The sequence below is a fragment of the Oncorhynchus tshawytscha genome, linkage group LG27, assembly GCF_018296145.1.
Source record: "Oncorhynchus tshawytscha isolate Ot180627B linkage group LG27, Otsh_v2.0, whole genome shotgun sequence".
NCBI classification, from domain to species: domain Eukaryota; kingdom Metazoa; phylum Chordata; class Actinopteri; order Salmoniformes; family Salmonidae; genus Oncorhynchus; species Oncorhynchus tshawytscha.
In genome coordinates this window covers 16116258-16140776 of record NC_056455.1, presented here as the reverse complement: position 1 = coordinate 16140776, position 24519 = coordinate 16116258, and positions in this window count along the sequence as shown.

Here is a 24519-nt window from a genome sequence, read left to right as displayed (position 1 = left end):
TCAGTATATTAAGGCAACAACAGATCTAAATATAGCAGTTGCTTTCCCCTCCTTCTCATCTTTCACTGTGATTCAATATTTTGTTATGTGATAAATCACATGTTGCTTTCCCCTCCTTTTCATCTTTCACTGTGATTCAATATTTTGTTATGTGATAAATCACATTACCCATTTAATGTGATTCATTGGTTTTTGCTCCTACTGCTAATAAGAATGCGGACACAAATGAAAAACATTTGTTTTCTGAAACTAGACCGTCTTTGAAATCGAAGGCTCAGGACTGAAAACCAATTTGCCTTTGAGCATGTGAGAATCCCCCGAATAGCTGGGAAGTATCAGTTTCCTCTAGAGAATCACATGCTCCCTTATTCTGTTCCAGCTCTAAGGTCCTCTTTCTTTGATGTCTGATGATAGTTTGGACCATAGGGCTGGAAGGACCGTGTCCCTTGTCTGTCCAATGGCAGATCAGTTGCTCAATCATGTCCACATCCTAGATTCTCTATAATGTTCTCTTAACCTTCACCTGCAATGCCTCGTCCACTGCTGCTTAGTTGTACGGTACCTCTACATGGAATTCTTCCATTACTACCTCCATTTCAATTGATTCTTTGCTCTGACTGCACTCATCTGATTAAGGCAGGCTTATCACAAATGCATAGACAATTTAGGAAATATGGGATGGCTTTATAATTCAGAATGTGTATACTGGAACAAGTAGAAAGTCATGCAGCCAAATATCCAGTCTATTGAAAGTATTAGCAATCATTTTATAACTCATTAGCACGTACATACGTGCACACACACACACACACACACTTCCATGCTTGTGCACAACATGTATACACGCACGCTCACACATGCACACACACACTTACGCACACAAGCATACACGCACACACGTTTGTCTGTGCACAGCATTTTTAATCTATTACATAACTGTGTCACTCCAGCCAGTCTCCACAGTGGTAGTGGAGGGGGGAGGATAGGGGAGGCTCAGGATTTGGTTCTGTTTAATCCAGGGTCTTAATCTAATGCCTCCTGCCTGGCTGTGTGGTTGTGTGGCTGAGTGTGAGAGTCATCCAATAGAATCACTGACATGGAGCCAGACCCCCTGCTGATCCCCGTCTTATAGAAAACTCTGGAAATACGAGCCAGTGAACACGCAACCACACTCTCACATCCTAAAGAGACACACTCAATTACTCTCTCTCTCACTGTCACAGATAGGACAGTGGAGCCCTGCTGATACTGTCTACATGCCAGGGGGTTAATGTTACATCATCGGTTTACAGTAGGGCACACTGGGGGTTCAGAGCAGACTGAAAAAGGCAGGGATACATTTTGTCATTATGGGTAATCCTGAGAGTGAACAGCAAGTCAAGTATAACACACACTATTGTCAATGTTAAGACTCACCATCACAAACATACAAACTACACATACATATGGAAATGCATGCACACGAACACAGGTTATAAACTAAAGCTATTTGTTTACTAGGAGACTCCTGCTGCTGTCCTTTTGATCACACGCATGGCAACTTAGAGTGGTGTCATGAGCAGTAAGCATTCCCTTATGACCTTTAACCTTTACCTTTTGACCTTGGACTTTGACATTTACCACAGGTCACATCCTCTCCCCTCTCCCACTCTGTATATGTTATCTCGGCAGTGTGATTCCCTGAGCTCTTTATTCCTCCTGTCTGTCCCTGTGCAAGGCGGGGCCCTCTGAGAACCAGGTAGACTCATCAAAGGCTTTGGGAGCTGGGTGAGGCAGGGAACGAGAAAGGGGGGAACTCAATTTGGAGGCCTAATTTGGTCTGGTCAGGTCCATGTTAATGCCTGGTCCCTCCTCTGGGCCGCCGCTAACAGCTCATCATAATCTCTTCATTCCAATTCCCTACCACGGCCCACTGCACCAGGCAGCACAACCACCTCCCTGTACTACCCTGCACCCAGCCCAGGGAGGCCCGGCAGGGGAGGGAGGCTACAGCAGCCAGGGCCCTGCCTGGGAGGCTGGAGGAACAGCTGCACAGACAGAAGTGTGTTTCTAGAGATAGTTAGTACAATAGTGTTGGGAGTACTGAGGGCAACATTTAAAAGAAGGGCTCTAATGGCCAGCATACAAGTGGCCAAACTGGCTGTAGAAATTAACAGCTCCTGCAAATGAAAAAATACTTCAAATACCTGTTTTCACATGTTGAGCTTAAATTTCACATGAAACAATATTTTCAGATGTATTACATTTTGAGTTCACATGTTAACACTACCTTTTCACATGTTCATCAAACATGTTTTCACCTCGGATATGAATTGCAATTGCACATGTGAAATGTATTGTTTCACATGTGAAAATCAATTTTGCATTAAGAAACATTCACGTGAAATAGTGTTATTCTCTTCACATGTGAAAAGTCACGCCCACATATTGCTGTCACGCCCTGATCTGTTTCACCTGTCTTGGTGATTGTCTCCACCCTCCTCCAGGTGTTTTCCATCTCCCCCATTATCCCCTGTGTATTTATACCTGTGTTCTCTGCTTGTCTGTTGCCAGTTCGTTTTGTTTCGTCAAGCCTGCCAGGGGTTTTCCCTCTGCCCCTGTCTCTCGATTGTTCCTGTTTCCCGGTTTTGACCATTCTGCACGCCCTGACCCTGCCTGCCGTCCTGTACCTTTGCCCCACTACTCTGGATTACCGACCACTGCTTGCCTTGACTTGTCGTTTGCCTGCCACTGTTGCTGTAATTAACATTGTTACTTCGACACGGTCTGCATTTGGGTCTTACCTGAAACGTGTTAGTTGCAGTAGCAATGTCTTACCTGAAACGTGTTAGTACGAACAGGCCACAACTGACCCAGCAGACTTGGACCAGCTCTGCTGGACCAGCTCCGCTACGCCATCTCCTCTCAAGGAGCCACCATTGGTAGGCACGAGGAGTTGCTTCGAGATTTGATGGAAGGGTTCCAGACCGTCTTCCGAACGTCACGACCAAGCATTGGACACTTTGCGGGAGCAATTCCATGGGTTGTCTACTAGGCAGCCTACCACGACGGTAACCTCCCAGCCCCTCAGTAACCTGGCTGGTAGCAGCGCCGTCCCCCGGTTTCCCGGAAACCCCGCTTACCTCCCCCGGAGCGCTTCGATGGAGAGTCGGGCACCTGTCGGGCGTTTCTCGCTCAGTGTTCCCTCGTCAGCCCACACAGCTACCTCATCCCCATATTGTTATTTATTCTTTTGCTCCTTTGCACCCCAGTATATCTACTTGCACATTCATGTTCTGCACATCTAGCACTCCAGTGTTTAATTTTTAAATTGTAATTATTTCGCCACTATGGCCTATTTATTGCCTTACCTCCCTAATCTTACTACATTTGCACACACTGTATATAGACTTTTCTATTGTGTTATTGACTATACGTTTCACCCATGTTTCACCCATGTGTAACTCTGTGTTGTTTGTGTCTCACTGCTTTGCTCTATCTTGGCCAGGTCACAGTTGTAAATGAGAAGTTGTTCTCAACTGGCCTACCTGGTTAAATAAAGGTGAAATAAAAAATGTTTAAAAAAGCCCTGGAGCTGCAGCCTTCCTCCTATCCCTCGGACCGCTTTAAGATAGCATACCTCATCACGCTGATGTCCCTCAGTGTAGCAGACTATGTGATGGATTTCCGCACACTAGCAGCGGAGGGTGCCTGGAACCCGGAAGCGCTGTTCGACACGTTCCTGCACGGATTATCGGAGGAAGTAAAGGACGAGTGTAACGGTTTTCTTTATGTAAAGTAGAGGCGGACCAAAACGCAGCATGATTGTTATTCATGTTTTTTAATGAAGAAAACTATACATGAATAAACTAACAAAAACAATAAATGTGAGAAAACCTAAACAGCCTATCTGGTGACAACAAAGACAGGAACAATCACCCACCAGCACACAGTGAAACCCAAGCTACCTAAATATGGTTCCCAATCAGAGACAACGATAAACACCTGCCTCTGATTGAGAACCACTCCCGACAGCCATAGACTATGCTAGATACCCCCACTAAGCCACAAACCCAATACCTAACAAAACCCCAAGACAAAACACACCACAATAAACCCATGTCACACCCTGGCCTGACCAAAATAATAAAGAAAATACAAAATACTAAGACCAGGGCGTGACAACGAGCTTGCAGCCTAGGAACTACTGACGGATCTCAACTCACTCATCGCTTTAACAATCAAGATTGATGGTCGGCTACAGGAACATAGGAGGGAGAAGAGGTCTGATTGCGGTCCCAATCACTCACTCAAGGATCCCACCTTGCATCTGATGAACTCCGGAAGTCCCTGGCGTCTACGTCCCCAAGAGGATCCAAGCTTACCCGAGTTCCCAGACACAGTCTGCATTTGGGTCTTACCTGAAACGTGTTAGTTGCAGTAGCAATGTTTCCACATATGGGATTGCAAATTTTGTAATGCGATTCTGTAAATAATTATAATAAATAAAGTGTGTTAAAAATAATAATCTATTATTTCTGAGCCATCCATTCAGAGTGTTACTGCTGCAGGCACATGCCTCTTCTTCATATGTTGATCAGTTAGCATTGGAAGAAGCCCAGTGAAAATAACAGAGGAGCTAGCAGTGGTCTATACTACTTAAGTAGTTTGTTTGGGGTATCTGTACTTTACTTTTATTTTTTACAACTTTTACTTCACTATATTTCTAAAGAAAATAATGTACTTTTTACTCCATACATTTTTCCTGACACCCAAAAGTACTCATTACATTTTGAATGGTTAGCGGGACAGGAAAATTGTCCCATTCACACATTTCAAGAGAACGTCCCTGGTCAGCTTTACTGCCAGATTCACTAAACACAAATGGTTCATTTGTAGATTTTTTTTAAATGTCTTTTTTATTTCACCTTTATTTAACCAGGTAGGCTAGTTGAGAACAAGTTCTTATGTACAACTGTGACCTGGCCAAGATAAAGCAAAGCAGTTTGACACATACAACAACACAGAGTTACACATGGAATAAACAAACATACAGTCAATAATACAGTAATACAGATGATGTCTGAGTGTTGGAGTGTGCCCCTGGCTATCCATACTTTGCAATTACATTAACCTTTAATACTTTTAGACTTTTACTCAAGTAGTATTTTATTGAGTGACTAACTTTTACTTGAGCCATTTTCTGTTAAGGTATCTTTACATTTACTTAAGTATGACAACTGGGTACGTTTTCCACATCCGCCTATGTCACACTTTCTCATCTGCGGTGAAAGGTGACATAGCTAGAGTGGTGTTTGTCAGACCATGAGACATAGGTCTTCTCACAAAAGAAGACTCTGTAGCATCCAAACGGTTTGGCCTAAAAACGAATACTCTCAAAAGCACGATGGTGTTCTCCGTTTTGCTCTATGACATTGGGACTCGTCTGAAGTCTGTACAGCTGATCTGCCAACTTCTGTTTGTATCTTCCGAACAGTTTGGACTACTCACTAATATGACCCCACTGTGCAGAGGTGATACTCTCACAAACACGTATATTTGTTTTGCTCTAGGATGCCCACAGGCCTCACAAGACTCGTCTGAAGGTCCCGAGGTGCCAGTTAAAAACATTAGGGAAGTATTTACGGAGACTGTTTACTGCCAAAAAACAAAAATAAATGTTTCCTGGTATTTCTTATATCTCTAAGATACATGACAGACACTTCAGAACAAACTTCCTTCCGATATTTTGGTGGGACTATCTGTTGTTCCATGTAGGGAATATGGTTTTCAATGTGTTTGCATGCGCTTATAGCAGTAAAGCCAAATACATTTTTTTTTACAACTCAAGTTAACTTTTTGTAATTTTGTGCACAATTTCTTTTGCCGGTTGTCTGAAAGTGTTCAAAATACACTGAAAACATCCAACATAAATTACAGCTCAATTTGAGCAAATCATGAATTTCCGGTTAATCGTGATTAATCACAGAAAATCCTGCGATGAACTCTATAAAACATTTTTTATTGTTTGACAGCACTAGACATTAAAAGTGAGAAAATATACATGTGAAAGTGTTGTGAACAAGTCGGTCATGGTTGCTCATGGTAACATGATGAAGTAGCCCCGCCTTCAACCTCAAAATTATTGTTTGCCCTCTTGATCGAAAGATCAAGACATTGCTCCAGTGGGAGACATGGGTTCTAATTCCGCAAGTTATAAAAGCACACGTGCTTTTGACATTGAAAATGGCACGTGTCAATAATAAAATAAAAAAATGTAACGTCAAAAAATGTTCTTGTGATTTGTTCACACGTGATATTTTGTAAGGGAGGTGCAACAGATGCATTATTACAATGCATTCCGGTGCGAACACATGCTGCAGGACTAAACAACTGTCACGTGACTACAACTGAAAACCAAACAATAGAAAATTGGATTTCATTGAAAAGGTACTATGCGCTTGTCAACACATCAGCTCCAGGAAAAGCTATGGCTCGCTTCAAAGAATAAAAGGACATTTGAGTTGAGCTGTATTCCTTGACTACAGAGCATTTCTCAGAAACACAGTTGGATTGGTGACTTCACCTGGCGTTTATCTTTCCATTATCCTCCCCCTCCCTCCCTCCCTCCCTCCCTCCCTCCCTCCCTCCCCCTCCCCTCCCTCCCTCCCTCCCTCCCTCCCTCCCTCCCTCCCTCCACTCTCTTCCTGTCTCCATCCTTTCTCCTTCTCTCTCTGTCCCTCTCTCACGCAGGCAGGCAGATCGGCCACATGACAGCCCTGCTGAGTCTGTCAGGTTGTTGTGGCAGGTGGATAGGAAATGAAAGGAGAGAGGAGGAGAGGAGGGGATCGCAGGGGAGGAAAGGAAAGGAGAGAGGAGGATGGGGATTGAAGGGGAGCGGAGGGGAGGGGAGGAGAGGGGAAAGGAGAGGGGAAGAGTGGGGAGGAGAGGGGAAGAGTGGGGGGAAGAGAGAGAAGAGGGGAGGAGGAGAGGAAACAGCCTGTATACCATGGCTCAGAATCCAGGAGCAGTCTATGTATCCCCTGATGTACAGTAACAATACTATGTGCTAAAGTCATAAGTCCTACACAGGGGTGTTTGAGTTGATTTGTGTTGAAGGCTGGGTTAGGGGGAAGTTGGTTATGTTTTTTGTATATATTGTATTACATTTATTGTAGAGCCGGAAGATCTAGTGTCTCTAGCTGTAGGCCCTGTTGACTCTAAATCAGAGTCACTGAGACAAGTCGTCCCTCTCATCATTCGTGACAGTAAGGAACAAACTCAGTGTTTGAAATTCAAGCTCAATATGAATCTTTTCTATATACACAGATGTACTAGTGGGTTGACTGTCGTTGAATTTTAAGACGTGTCGTCTTGACAGGCAATATGCAAAATCTTATGGCAGCAGCAATTACATCTAATGGCCACCATTTCAAGTTTAGTGTTCAGAGTTAAATAAAATTAAATCACATGGACTCTCAACAAACACAACACTCCATAGATGGGTTGGTTGGCTGACAACGTCACAAAAATGATGTGTGCGCATCGATGGGGCACGAAGCCGTGCTTTGTTATGATTCTGAACGGTCAGATGGCTAGAAACAATGACAAGAAGCTTCCACGTGGGGAATGGCTCGTTTCAGCTAGTTTTATCTTGTTGTTAATACAGTGTCTTGTTTTGAGGTGTTTTGACTGATTTCATGTTAATGTGAATATGGCTCAAATTCACTAGCTAGCTAAACAACAACTGTAACGATGTATTTGAGAGACAACAAGTCCTCATTGTGCAAAGGTTTTTATGTTTTCAATAAACATTTGTAGACTAAATATAGTTTACATGGTGTCAACAATCTAAGCCAACCCTGTCTGTTTGGCCCATAGTTGCGAACGTGTAGGTTTTGTTGCTTAACAACCAACCTGTCAAGGGCACGTGAACTGAGAGAGAATGACAACTATGAAAGTCTTTCAAGACAAATAAACAACTCTAACTCCTACCACACAGACAGCCTTGGAGCTGGTTCCATCGTACTGTTCCATCCAGACTCCCTATAGACAATCGCCATCTGGGAGAAACAACACAGCTGACCCTTACCTAAAGGACCTCTGCTGCTGCCTACTCCACTTTCTATTAGACTGTTGTTCTTTGTATTTCCTAGCCCAGGGAGAGTTAGTACATGTGGACTGGGCCGGGCTCAGGATCAGGCTGTGTCTGTGTTGCTGACCACGCAGTGTTGATCAGGGGCATTCTGCGGGAAGGGAAGGGAGCGCTATGATAATCACAGACACTGCAGGCTGGTGTTTAGAGGAGGGACTGAGGTCAATGGTCATGACCCTGAGAGTTCAGGAGGTTTCTTTCAGTGTGTCCTTTCCGACCTGGTTAGAGTATTACTACTGATAAACAGACTACAACCTGAAAGGTTTTCTAGTGAGCTAAAGCTCTCATAAATTAAATCACAAAGCACCCAAAGACATTGCTCAGTAAACAAAGATAAGGTAAATTAGATTTTTTTTTTTAGGTTATTGTATTTTCATCCATTGGTGCCTTTTCTCCATTTGTCTGGTTCTTTCCCTGGTTGGTCTAGAATGAGTTGTCTCTACTGGGACCCAATGACTTCACAGCCTCTCTTGATTTAAGAACTACTTTAATTAATATCCATGAAATAATTCACATCAGACAAATGAAAAAGAAAACTCCCACCATTTTTCTGCTTTTTTTCTGCAATGTAATGTTACTGCTGAACAGTTGATGTTTTTGAGAAGGTCACAGACAAATAGGTGTATAGGTACAGTGTGTACCTTTATTGTCCCGGGGGATGATGACAGTGGGGTTGAACGACAGCTGACTGACAAGGACAGGTTATGTGAAGGTAGGAGAGAATGGTGTCTTTCACATACGTCACAATGGAGGACACAGGACAGGGACACAAAGTCACAGTGACATCAAACAGGTGATCAGCAGATCACATGTTTTTGTGTGTGTGTGTGTGTGTGTGTGTGTGTGTATGTGTCTGTGTGTGTGTGCACGTACATGGACATATTTGTGTCCCTTTCCCCTCCCTCTACCACCAAACCTGATTAAACCTCATCCCCTCACTCCATCTTTCCCCCATATTTGAGGATTTTCCTAATCATGTTTGGATTACTTCCCCGAAAGAAATAACGTTTGATCAAGGCCCAGTTTCATCTGTGAAATTAGCCACAGGAGTTAAAGCTTACCAGTCTTCTGTCCATATGGTAATTTGTTACAATGAATAGAACACACACTTTTAATGCAACAGTCACAGGAACAATTATGGAAGTGTAGTGAAGGGATTCAATTGCGTATTATTATGGAGGGCCTGGAAAGAGAAGTGTGGTGAGCACGGGGTTAAGGACAGGCCAGAGGTGTGCTTAGAGAGATAGAGGTTGGACCATTAGTCTGCCTCCCTGGAGAACAGGCACGTAGCTCTGCTGTGGATGGAGTGAGTGAGAGAGCAGGAGATAGAGATATATAGAGAAGGGGAGTGTGGCAAGGGCAAACCATATCTCTAGGGAACTAAAGGGCAGGCAAAGGCATCTGGGATGTCCTGAGGTATGGGTCAAATCTCAAATGTACTGTACAACGTGAGGGAGGAGGAGGAGTACAGAGATGGGATAAAAATGCTGATTTAGGCAGACTGTATTCTTCATTAAGCCTACACTAAAGTAAACGTTTCATATACTCACGGTCTAGGGCAGGTAATCCTTGTAATACATTATCAAGAATGGCTACAATAAAATGTATTTCACAGTCTGAGATATATAATGAGGTATCACAGTCTGAGCTGCGCTGTGTGTGATCCCTTCCTCAAAGAAATACAGACAATGTTTTGGACAGTCTCTGTCTCCCAGTGGGCATCTTTCCCAACAGCAACAATAACATGGTCTTGCAGCTGGCTGGTCTTCTACGCCGCCACCCTGATGACCATGGATGGTCACTTCTCATTACAGCTCCGTACCTGATTGTCTCATTTCCTGTGTCCTGCAGGGCCTCTGGACCGGGGGCAGCAATAAGCAGGCTGCTACAGTAATCCCTGCTGCTAGAGCCCTGACACACACACACACACACACACACACACACACACACACACACACACACACACACACACACACACACACACACACACACACACACACACACACACACACACACACACACACACAACACACACACCACAGACCTTACAGGATATGGATAAAGAGAAAGGGGAATAGCCTTATTTCTATCTCTGTTTTATGACAGAGGTGTGGGAAGATTTGGGATGCCATCAAAAAAATGTTTGAGAGACATGACATGGGTGGTATATACCTGAATACACATGAATATCTTGGTTTTACAGGATGAATCAGGATGATTTGGTCTCTGTACTTTTAACATGGGAATTTACAACTTGAAATTAACCTCCCAGATTCAAGCATAGCATAATTTAATGTATGGCCTGCTGTTATAAGCACACTGTGCAGCTGATGCAATATTTGATGGAATTACAACTGCGGAAAAACATATAGGCCCACTGGCTCTGTTGTCAAACTATTTTAGAGGCATTTTAGAGGCATTTTAGAGGCATGTTGATCTCTCTCACACTCACTCACTCACACACACACACACACACACACACACACACACACACACACACACACACACACACACACACACACACACACACACACACACACACACACACACACACACACACACACACACACACACACACACTTTTCAGCTCAAGCATTCATTATGTTGCAGTGGTGTCTCAAGTGGAATGTACGTTATTAGAGCAGTCGAGCTTTGCACTTCCCCAGGAGCCATCTACAGCACTTTTACCAGTGGACCTGGGCGGCACTCTGTCAGCACTGCTGCTGTACTGTGTGTGTCTGAGAGGGAAACATTTACAGCATCCCATGAATATCAGAGAGAGGTGGGGGGACAAACATTGCTACAGCAATGCTGTAGCTTTTAAGGGCCATGGAAAACATATTGATTAAGTGAAATAAACACTGTAAACCACTACTTGAACACAAATGTTTTTGATGGACAGCCATTTGCAATTATTATTCATGTCTATCATGAGCAAAGCTTTGTGGATGAAGACGTGAGCATCAAGCATCAAGCATCAAGCACCATTTCTGAGGAGGTTAGGGAAAAGTGGCCTGTTTTGAAAAAGAAACAAACCAGCCAGACTGAGCGTATAACTTTTGTTCAATGGAAAAATGTTTGACACACATATTTTCTAAAACAACTTTGATGATGTCAGCATGTGTTTGTTGGACACTGAGAATAGACACATGAGTCACGGGTGAGATGGAAAAGGAACATCATTCAAGGTTGTGGATGGAAACGTTAAGCCGCTTTAAAGTGCCAGCCCAGGACGGTGTGTCTAAACCACCTTAAAACAGCTCTCGACCTTAGACACAACCTTAAACAAATCCATACTAGTGTTTAGCTAGCAAGTAAACAACATGTATATTTACAGAGAAGCAGAAACAGGCTACGGTGAACTATATATACAGGACAGTCGTTGAGTAATGGCATAAAATAAAACGCAACATGGACATCCTGTATCTTCAGCCACTCTAGTCTCTCCAAAACACACACTTTAAGACCTTCTGACTAAACCCCTGCCAACACACATAAACACAACAACACACAGTACAAAATGAGAGATAATGTGAAAGTCTTCCCAGAGCATATGTAGTGGTATTCAGTCATTCCGGTATGGACACATTTGGTGAAACTGTTTTTGCATACAGACAATAGTAGTCATTCTTCATTGTACACTTTGCACCTTCAGTGTAATTCACTTCCAGAGCGAAGCGTCATATAAAAATGATAATAGAACTATGGGCAGTGAGCATGATATGCTACATCAAATGAATGAAGAAACACAGTACCCAGACAGGTGGAGGCTAGAGTGGTGGTGGAATATCAGAACAGCGAGCATGGTTAGTAACAGGCAGGAAGAGACACCAGCGCATATGACATCCGGCATTGAGGAAGCATGTGTAGAACTGGTCAACTTAAATAGACAGCAGGTACTGTAAGTAGAGTGTGATTCCAATTGGTGCAATATCCGCTGATGCGATCAGCTGATGACACCACACTCGCGTGTTCCTTCTGTTCCGGCTTCGCTTTATTTCAGAAAGGCAACACCACCATTTAAGAGCTCTCAATAGACCAGCGAAGGTCATCCTACCACACATGTGTTAATGCTAACTATGTGTAGCATGAGCTAACGCAGCCTTTTGACTTTCACATATGATACACCGTTGGGTATCCTCGATGAGGCAAGATGAGCAGTCATCTCGGTACATGGACAATATACTACCAATCTAATTAATCAACCGGAAGTAGCATGAACCTGCCTGCCGTAGTGAGGCCCTGCTGTTGCCCTCACTGAGGCATGATGAGCTGTCATGAGAATACTCTACCTATGAGCTCAGCCAACCACCTGCAAAATAGATGATCCGCCGGGTGCCAGTCAACCACCTATTGCCAGAAAACAGTGCTATATCAGCTTGCGATGCAGAAGAGAGATGCAACATAGCTACTGGACCAAGAGGCTGACACAATCATGATCATATTAGGAATTACTGCAGGAACTCACATAGGCTCCACACTCTTAGAATTCTAATCGAGTCTAACATTGTAGGCAACAGAGGATTATGGGCCCATAATCTTGAGGGTGAAGCCGTGAACGATTGAGAAGTAGTAGCAGCACCAATACAGTAATGGATGGCCCATAGCTCAGAACTACCCTGCAACGCGGATGAAGGAACCAGAGCTGTGAGGAGATCCAGTATCTTGTCATTGGTTGCCAGCATCAATGTTGAACAGCGCTCTAAAATGGCGCCGGAGCAGAAGGCAGACATTTTACGTGCCCCTAACCGATTGTGTTTCTTGTTCGTTTATCTGCGTTGTTTGTAACTTATTTTTTTTCCTCTTTTTGTACATAATGCTGCCGCTACCATCTCTTATGACTTAAAATAACTTCTAGACATCAGGACTGCGATTACTCACCACGGACTAGCAGAATCCTTTTTCTTCTTTCACGACAGACAAGCCCGAGGCGGAGGATATACGGCTCCCTCGGGAACAGGCCCCAACCCCAGTGATTCGTGTGAAGAGGAGGCGGAGAAAGAGAGAAGAGCAGGTTGCCTGCAGAGAAGTTGAAGGTGATCAAATAAACCCCCCACTTCCCTCAATTCTGCTAGCAAATGTGCAATCTTTGGACAATAAAATCGATGAGTTACGCTTAAGGTTAACTTTTTAAGGCTAGGGGGCAGTATTCGGAAGTTTGGATGACTGAGGTGCCCAAAGTAAACAGCCTGTTCCTCAGGCCCAGAAGCTAGGATATGCATATGCATGGTAGTATTTGATAGAAAAACTCTAAAGTTTCTAAAACTGTTAAAATAATGTCTGTGAGTATAACAGAACTGATTTGCAGGCGAAACCCCGAGGACAATCCATCCAGGAATCAGGAATATTCTTTTTTAGGTCATAGGACTTTTCAATAATTTTCTATGGGAAAGTCCAATAATTAGGACCCAGATTGCAGTTTCTATGGCTTCCAGTAGATGTCAACAGTCTTTAGAAATTGTTTCATGCTTGTTTTTTGAAAAATGAAGAAGTAATCGCATTCTTTTGAAGTATCCCTCAGAAGGACTCTAGTATTTTGGCACGTGTGAATGAGTGTGCGCTCCTTGTTCTTTTTCTCCATTATTGAACACAGTATATTCCATCTTAAATTTGATTGATTATTTACATATTAGGGTACCTGAGGTTGGATTAGATTCCTTTGTAGGCATATTGGGCAAGTTGGAACAGGGGGATTTCTGAATCAAACGCGCCAAATAAACAGGACATTTTTGGGATATAAAGAAGGGCTTTATCGAACAAAACGGCCATTCATTGTGTAACTGGGACCCTTTGGATTGCAAAAAGATGAAGATCTTCAAAGGTAAGTGATTAATTTTATCGCTATTTTTGAGTTTTGTGACACCTGTGCAGGTTATGAATTCATGTTAATGCAGGAAGTGGGTAAAGCGGTTCGATTACCAAGATTCCAAGCTAAAGAATGGTGTATAACATTTGTATTTTTATGAATGTTTAATATTACTGCTTTTGTATTTTGAAATTTGCCCTCTGCAAATTCACTGGATGTTGTTGAGGTGGAACGCTAGCGTCCCAATGATCCGAAAGAAGTTAAACTACCAACGGGACATTAAAAACTGGAACGTCTTATGCTTCACGGAGTTGTGACTGAACAACGACAACATCAACAAACAGCTGCCTGGTTATGCAACGTAAAGGCAGGATAGAACAACGGCGTCTGGTAAGACGAGGGGCGGCGGGCGATGTATTTTTGAAAACAACAGATGGTGCACAAGCTATTGCTCGCCAGAGGTAGATTTTCTCATAATAAGCTATAGACCACACTACCTACCAAATCAAATCAAATCAAATCAAATTGTATTTGTCACATACACATGGTTAGCAGATGTTAAAGCGAGTGTAGCGAAATGCTTGTGCTTCTAGTTCCGACAATGCAGTAATAACCAACAAGTAATCTAACTAACAATTCCAAAACTACTGTCTTATACACAGTGTAAGGGGATAAAGAATATGTACATAAGGATATATGAATGAGTGATGGTACAGAGCAGCATAGGCAAGATACAGTAGATGGTATCGAGTACAGTATATACATATGAGATGAGTATGTAAACAAAGTGGCATAGTTAAAGTGGCTAGTGATACATGTATTACATAAGGATGCAGTCGATGATATAGAGTACAGTATATACGTATGCATATGAGATGAATAATGTAGGGTAAGTAACATTATATAAGGTAGCATTGTTAAAGTGGCTAGTGATATATTTACATCATTTCCCATCAATTCCCATTATTAAAGTGGCTGGAGTTGAGTCAGTGTCAGTGTCAGTGTGTTGGCAGCAGCCACTCAATGTTAGTGGTGGCTGTTTAACAGTCTGATGGCCTTGAGATAGAAGCTGCTTTTCAGTCTCTCTGGGTCCCAGCTTTGATGCACCTGTACTGACCTCGCCTGCATCTGGATGATAGCGAATTTCTTCAGCCTCCTGGGTGAACAGGCAGTGGCAGTTTGTCTGTGATGTGGTGGTTGATGTCCTTGATGATCTTTATGGCCTTCCTGTAACATCTGGTGGTGTAGGTGTCCTGGAGGGCAGGTAGTTTGCCCCCGGTGATGCGTTGTGCAGACCTCACTACCCTCTGGAGAGCCTTACGGTTGAGGGCGGAGCAGTTGCCCCCACAGTGACCGTACGTACCCCAAAAAGAAGCCATGGATTACAGGCAGCATCCGCACTGAGCTAAAGGCTATGAGCTGCCGCTTTCAAGAAGCGGGACTCTAATCCGGAAGCATATAAGAAATCCCGTTTACGCTCTCCGACAAACCATCATACAGGCAAAGCGTCAATTGGACTAAGATTGAGCCATAAGGCATATGCCTTGTGTGGTCACAAAAGCATACAGGAACTCAAGTCCTTCTGTTCACCTGATTTAGAATTCCTCACAATCAAATGTCGACCGCATTATCTACCAAGGGAATTCTCTTCGATTATAATCACAGCCGTATATATTCCCCCCCAAGCAGACACATCGATGGCTCTGAACGAACTTTATTTGACTCTTTGCAAACTGGAATCCATACATCGTGAGGCTGCATTCATTGTAGCTGGGGATTTTAACAAGGCTAATCTGAAAACAAGACTCCCTAAATTGTATCAGCATATCGATTGCGCAACCAGGGCTGGCAAAACCTTGGATCACTGCTATTCTAACTTCCGCGACGCATATAAGGCCCTGCCCCGCCCTCCTTTCGGAAAAGCTGACCACGACTCCATTTTGTTGATCCCTGCCTACAGACAGAAACTAAAACAAGAAGCTCCCACGCTGACGCTGAGGTCTGTTCTACGCTGGTCCGACCAATCTGATTCCACACTCCAAGACTGCTTCCATCACGTGGACTGGGATATGTTTCGTATTGCGTCAGACAACAACATTGACGAATACGCTGATTCGGTGTGCGAGTTCATTAGAACGTGCGTTGAAGATGTCGTTCCCATAGCAACGATTAAAACATTCCCAAACCAGAAACCGTGGATTGATGGCAGCATTCACGTGAAACTGAAAGCGTGAACCACTGCTTTTAATCAGGGCAAGGTGACTGGAAACATGACCGAATACAAACAGTGTAGCTATTCCCTCCGCAAGGCAATCAAACAAGCTAAGCGTCAGTATAGAGACAAAGTAGAATCTTAATTCAACGGCTCAGACACACGAGGTATGTGGCAGGGTCTACAGTCAATCACGGATTACAAAAAGAAAACCAGCCCCGTCACAGACCAGGATGTCTTGCTCCCAGGCAGACTAAATAACTTTTTTGCCCGCTTTGAGGACAATACAGTGCCACTGACACGGCCTGCAACCAAAACATGCGGCCTCTCCTTCACTGCAGCCAACGTGAGGAAAACATTTAAACGTGTTAACCCTCGCAAGGCTGCAGGCCCAGACGGCATCCCCAGCCGCGCCCTCAGAGCATGCACAGACCAGCTGGCTGGTGTGTTTACGGACATATTCAATCAATCCCTATCCCAGTCTGTTGTTCCCACATGCTTCAAGAGGGCCACCATTGTTTCTGTTTTCCTAGAAAGCTAAGGTAACTGAGCTAAACGACTACCGCCCCGTAGCACTCACTTCCGTCATCATGAAGTGCTTTGAGAGACTAGTCAAGGACCATATCACCTCCACCCTACCTGACACCCTAGACCCACTCCAATTTGCTGACCGCCCAAATAGGTCCACAGACGATGCAATCTCAACCACACTGCACACTGCCCTAACCCATCTGGACAAGAGGAATACCTATGTGAGAATGCTGTTCATCGACTACAGCTCGGCATTTAACACCATAGTACCCTCCAAGCTCGTCATCAAGCTCGAGACCCTGGGTCTCGACACCGCCCTGTGCAACTGGGTACTGGACTTCCTGACGGGCCGCCCCCAGGTGGTGAGGGTAGGCAACAACATCTCCACCCCGCTGATCCTCAACACTGGGGCCCCACAAGGGTGCGTTCTGAGCCCTCTCATGTACTCCCTGTTCACCCACGACTGCGTGGCCACGCACGCCTCCAACTCAATCATTAAGTTTGCGGACGACACAACAGTGGTAGGCTTGATTACCAACAACGACGAGACGGCCTACAGGGAGGAGGTGAGGGCCCTCGGAGTGTGGGGTCAGGAAAATAACCTCACACTCAATGTCAACAAAACTAAGGAGATGATTGTGGACTTCAGGAAACAGCAGAGGGAACACCCCCCTATCCACATCGATGGAACAGTAGTGGAGAGGGTAGCAAGTTTTAAGTTCCTCGGCATACACATCACAGACAAACTGAATTGGTCCACCCACACAGACAGCATCGTGAAGAAGGCGCAGCAGCTCCTCTTCAACCTCAGGAGGCTGAAGAAATTTGGCTTGTCACCAAAAGCACTCACAAACTTCTACAGCTGCACAATTGAGAGCATCCTGGCGGGCTGTATCACCGCCTGGTACGGCAACTGCTCCGCCCACAACCATAAGGCTCTCCAGAGGGTAGTGAGGTCTGCACAACGCATCACCGGGGGCAAACTACCTGCCCTCCGGGACATCTACACCACCCGATGTTACAGGAAGGCCATAAAGATCATCAAGGACAACAACCGCCCGAGCCACTGCCTGTTCACCCCGCTATCATCCAGAAGGCGAGGTCTGTACAGGTGCATCAAATCTGGGACCGAGAGACTGAAAAACAGCTTCTATCTCAAGGCCATCAGACTGTTAAACAGCCACCTCTAACATTGAGTGGCTGCTGCCAACACACTGACTCAACTCCAGCCACTTTAATAATGGGAATTGATGGGAAATGATGTAAAATATATCACTAGCCACTTTAAACAATGCTACCTAATATAATGTTTACATACCCTACATTATTCATCTCATATGTATACGTATATATGTATACGTATATACTGTACTCTATATCATCTACTGCATCTTTATGTAATACATGTATCACTAGCCACTTTAACTATGCCACTTTGTTTACATACTCATCTCATATTTATATACTGTACTCGATATCATCTACTGTATCTTTCCTATGCCGCTCTGTACCATCACTCATTCATATATCTTTATGTACATATTCTTTATCCCCTTACACTTGTGTGTATAAGACAGTAGTTTTGGAATTGTTAGTTAGATTACTTGTTGGTTATTACTGCATTTTCGGAACTAGAAGCACAAGCATTTCGCTACACTCGCATTAACATCTGCTAACCATGTGTATGTGACAAATACAATTTGATTTGATTTGATTTGATTTGATTTGATTTACTATACCCGGATCTGTCGCTCGTCGGATGTGGCAGGGCCTGAAAACCATTGCAGACGACAAAGGGAAGCACAGCCGAGAGCTGCCCAGTGACACGAGCCTACACAAACTACTTCTATGTTCGCTTCGAGGCAAATAACACTGAAACATGCATGAGAGCACCAGCTGTTCCAGACGACTGTATGATCACACTCTCCGCAGCCTGATGTGAGTAAGACCTTTAGACAGGTCAACATTCACAAGGCCGCAGGGCCAGACAAATTACCAGGACGTGTACTGCGAGCAATGCGCTGACCAACTAGCAAGTGCTTCACTGACATTTTCAACCTCTCCCTGTCCCTTTTCTGTAATACCAACATGTTTCAAGCAGACCACAATAGTGCCTGTACCCAAGAACACTAATGCAACCTGCCTAAATGACTACCGACCTGTAGCACTCACGTCTGTAGCCATGAAGTGCTTTGAAAGGCTGGTCCCACCTGGACAAAAGGAACACCTATGTGAGAATGCTATTCATTGACTACAGCTCAGCGTTCAACACTGTCATGACGTTGGCCTGGGGGTAGGTTTATGACAGTCATAAATACCTCTTCCCCCCCTTTTCCTCTCTCTACCCTACTGAAGTTACATTTGCAAAACCTCTACAGTGGAAAGTCTACACATCAGAGTTATCGGATTCACATGGAATTGTTGTTCAATTTAAATGTTTGAATATGAAATTATTCGTGATGGGATGAAATGTGATTTTAGCTTCTAAAATGTGAGATTTGAGTTTTCATAAGGTTAGGGCTCTGCTCAATCAGTGGCCCGCCCCTGTGAAGGGACATGGGCTATAAAACTTTTCAAACACGCCCTCCTCTCCCTTCCTATATAAAGCCTTGATGACAATATAACCTCCTGTTCCGAGGACGTGAGGACGACGGTCCGATGTCAGAATGGTTCAGATAATAACTACAGAACGAAGCCAACATCAGCGTGAGCTTTGGTTGCGAAATGGTATGAACTTTGAACTCTTATTCACTACAGAAGTGATACCTCCTAGCCGTTGAGTTAGCAACAGCCGCTGCAAACGAGGGTTTGGAAGGAACAGACAGAGTATCCCGTCTACCACACAATGACGTTACTACAACGTATTCAATTTACCAGCAGAGACATTCTTCAAAGGACAAAGGACTCGGTTGGGCAACAAGGCCTTTCATCTACCACCAACCTACCGAAGCGCAGCTCAGAGTAAATATTTATTGCATTTTCCTTTTCCAAAAGGGCGGTAATTTAGAATGCATAAGATACTGTATTTACGATAGCACAGCTTCACCCTTTGTTCCTCAGTCTTCCCGCTCTTTCACTCAAACCCATCCCCTTTTCTTTTGTGTAACCAGCTGTCATATCTGTTCTGCCGCTAGGGACGTTTTCCTTTATTACGTAACTTGTAATCAAGTTATGATTTAAATATGTGTAAGTGTAATTCTGTGTGATTAGTTAGGTATTTAGTAAATAAATAATTCAACCCAATTTTGTATTGCTGATTCAACTTGTTAGCCAGGGCTCGTGCAGATAACCAAGAATTTACAACTTTCAGACGAGACTGAATTAAGATGACGATTAATATTGACTGCTATTGATGTAAAATATTACTAGGTCTTTAAGAGTTTATTCGGAAGATAACAGCTCTATAAATATTATTTTGTGGTGCCCGACTCTCTAGTTAATTACATTTACATGATTAGGTCAATCAGGTAATATTAATTACGGATAAATTATTTTATAGAATAGCATGTCATATCACTTAATCCGGCATAGCCAAAGACACGACATCACCATAGTGCCCTCAAAGCTCATCAATAAGCTAAGGACCCTGGGACTAAACACCTTCCTCTGCAACTGGATCCTGGACTTCCTGATGGGCTGCCCCCAGATGGTAAGGGAAGGTAACAACACATCCGCCACGCTGATCCTCAACACAGGGGCCCCTCAGGGGTGCATGCTCAGCCCCCTCCTGTACTCCCTTTTCACGCATGACTGCACGGCCAGGCACGACTCCAACACCATCATTAAATTTGCCGATGACGCAACACTGGTAGGCCCGATCACCGACAACAATGAGACAACCTATTGGGAGGAGGTCAGAGACCTGGCCGTGTGGTGCCAGGACAACAACCTCTCCCTCAATGTGATCAAGGCAAAGGAGATGATTGTGGACTACAGGAAAAAGAGGACCAAGCACACCCCCATTCTCATCGATGGGGCTGCAGTGGAGCAGGTTCAGAGCTTCAAGTTCCTTGGTGTCCACATCACCAACAAACTAGCACGGTACATGACAGTGGTGAAGCGGGCACGACAAAACCTATTCCCCCTCAGGAGACTGAAAAGATTTGGCATGTGTCCTCAGATACTCAAAAGGTTCTAGAGCTGCAACATCGAGAGCATCCTGACTGGTTGCATCACTGCCTGGTATGGCAACTGCTCGTCCTCCGACTGCAAGGCACTACAGAGGGTAGTGCGAACGTTCCAGTACATCACTGGGGCCAAGCTTCCTGCCAACCAGGACCTCAATACCAGGCGGTGTCAGAGGAAGGCCCTAAGAATTGTCAGACTCCCGCCACCCTAGTCATAGACTGTTTTCTCTGCTACCACATGGCAAGCGGTACCAGAGCGCCAAGTCTAGGTCCAAGAGGCTTCTAAACAGCTTCTACCCCAAGCCACAAGACTCCTGAACATCTAGTTAAATGGCTACCCATACTATTTGCATTGCCCCCCCTCCCCTCCCCTCTCCCCACACCACTGCCACTCTCTGTTGTCATCTATGCACAGTCACTTTAATTGACTCTACCTGCATACTACCTCAACTAACTGCTGCTCTTTAATTACTTGTTACTTTTATCTCTTATTCTCATCCATTTAAAACTGCATTGTTGGTTAGGGGCTCGTAAGTAAGCATTTCACTGTAAAGTCCACACCTGTTGTATTCGTCGCAAGTGACTAATAAAATTTGATTTGATGTGACCAGAGGTTCGCCAGGTACTGCCCGTGTTCAGCATGCAGGTAGCATTACATGAAAGAGAGAACAAGGCAGTGTTAGTTCTAGTGATGACGACTAATGTTCCATTGCTAATTCTTTCATTGCTGAGTGTATAAGCAATGTTAACATGTAAGTGTCCGTAATGAAACAGAAATTGAGATATCATGAATAATCAGCGAGAAAGTTGGACTCACAAATATCATATCCCCAATCTAAATGAACCTCTCACCATTACAATAACAGGGGATGTTAGCATTTTTTTAGGGGGGTATGATATACGCCTCTGTAACTTTCTCGCTCATTATTCATGATTCATTCAGGACTATCCGTAATCATGGTAGCATCCACATTAATGTAGAAGTGTTTAAAAATATATTCTATCCTTTTTTACAATAAAAGTGACTCCAAAATGACACGGTAAGGCATGAAAGAAGAACAGATGACCTAATAACTAAGGAAATTGTAAAGAAATGGGTGTCAGGTAGCCTAGCGATTAAGTGCGTTGGTCAGTAACCGAAAGGTTCATATGGTTCATATCCCCAATGTGCCCTTGAGCAAGGCACTTAACCCTAATTGCTCCTGTAAGTTGCTCTAGAATGTTAATAAATGTTAAATGTTAATAGACCCCATAGATTACTAGAATGGATATAAGATTGTCTGAAATAAGCTCTCAAACAGAACGTTTCCATTAGAGGCAATGAAAACTTGATCGCCAACAGCTCATCACAATGTGGGTGTTTAGCAAGCCCACAGAATGCTAGGTAATGCTAGTATCACCAGCCAATCCATCGTGGCTGGAAGCTATAGCAAGTCTTGATTGGTCATCACACCACGATACAGCATCAGCTTCTCCACTAAGGCCAAGTGTGATAATTTGAAATCTGAGGAAAAAAGGTTTGAGTTATTGTTAACAGTAGTAATCAATCAAAAAAATGTGCTTCTGTCAATATATACTTATTGATGGAAAGATGAGCCGGTGACAGACTGACACCATCTGAGTAGCACAAGATATCACACTGCTCGACTGTTGAACAGTGCTTGTTGCGGCCCACAGCATTTGGGCCAGCATGATTTTGGTAGATAATAGTCACGCTCAGCTAAAATGACTGTAGCAGAGTGAGCTGCATCATGGTATAAGATGCGTATTAGATACCACTATTAGATAACTAGCTGGGGAGAAGCCGGAGAAGTGGCCACTTAATGTAAAAGACAGCTATAGATAACAGTACAACCAGATAATGCATTAGTAAATAAAATAGGATAGTACTTATTAATCCCCCAAAGGGGAAATTTGATTGCACCAGCTCATAAATACACCACAATCAATACACAACAAAACACAGATGTGATGTTCCAAGCAGATGCTGTGGAAGGGGTGGCTAGTGTTGGCCTCTATGTCACTACAACCTCACTATGTGCTCTTGGCAATAGCAATAATAGTAGCAATGCCATACGATGTGTGCAGACAATTTACATTGACCTCCCTTTTGTACACTGCTGATACTTGCTGTTTATTATCTATGCATAGTCACTTCACCCCCACCTACAAATCACCTAGCCTGACTCGGTACCGGTGCCCCCTGTATATAGCCTTGTTATTCTTATTGTGTTACTTTTTATTTTAACTTTTTATTTTAGTCTACTTGGTAAATATTTTCTTAACTCTTCTTGAACTGCACTGTTGGTTAAGGGCTTGTAAGTAAGCATTTCACGGTAAATTCTACACATGCATTCGGCGCATGTGACGAATCAAGTTTGATTTGAATATCGGCCGCCATGCCATAATGCAATACTGTGTTCAGATAATGAAGGAAATAATATCAGCTAACACCTGAATGTCAGAGCATTCACCACAGTTGCAGCATAAAACACATGATAGAACTAGCATGTAAGGCATGAAGATAAGAAAATGCAAGCAGAAGATGAATTAATAACATTAGCTAATGACTACAATTAAGAAATCACTACAATACCATATGATAGATAAGAGTACAGTCACTATGCTGTCACTAGAATAATACTACTAGAACGCAAAGATGGACCGACAAGGAGGAGATACCTATGTAAAGTGCATGACACATGATAGAAACATGGTTAATAAATCAGCCTAAACCTACTGCTGCAGATAAGGATGAAGTAAATATAACTATGTTGACTGAAATGATACTGTGAAATCTATGCTAATATGTGTGACTCATTGCAACAGTATCCACTAATGAGCTAGCAGATACTTTGGTTTGCTCAGAACAGAAAAGCAGCAAAAGTGTAGCTATACCAGCACATCAATCCAGACCAGTCTGCATGTTAAATTGAATGCATTTCTAGCTTAAACTGTGTAAGGGAATAAGGTTCCAAAGAATAATAATAGATAGTTACTATCGATTGCCAAATTAACGGCCACGTGAGACCAAAATACTACCAGATCACCGTGATAAACACCATCTACTTGCTTATGTCATCAAGAAAACATTGCTACTCACTGTATATCAAAGCAGAGGCCCATAAAGCTAGCCTAGCATAGGCTACTTCCTACTTGTATGGATGAGGGATGATTCTTGTCACGCCCTGATCTGCTTTACCTGTCTTTGTACTTGTCTCCACGCCCCTCCAGGTGCCGACCCATCTTTCCATTATCCACTGTGTATTTATATCTGTGTTCTCTGTTTGTCTGTTGCCAGTTCGTTTAGTTTGTAGAACCTACCAGCGTTTTATTTCCCTGCTCCCGCTTGTTCCTTGCTCCTGTTTTCTAATTTCCCGGTTCTGACCACCTTTGCCCCTCTACTCTGGATTATCGACCTCTGCCTGACCCTCCTGCTGTTCCGATGCCTTACACCCTCTCTGGATTATTGACCCCTGCCTGCCTTGACCTGTTGTTTGCCTGCCCCTGTTTAAAGAACAAACTTCCATCTCTCCAAAACTGTCTGCACCTGGGTCATACCTTAAAATGTGATAATTCTCCTTGATGGGATGTAGGTTCATTGACAGACTCTGCCCAAAAGCTAGCATTGCGAGAATAGGCTACTCGCCGAGCAATTCTACTTAGCTAGCTAGCCAGTTTGTACCTGGCTACTGACTGACAACAGTGA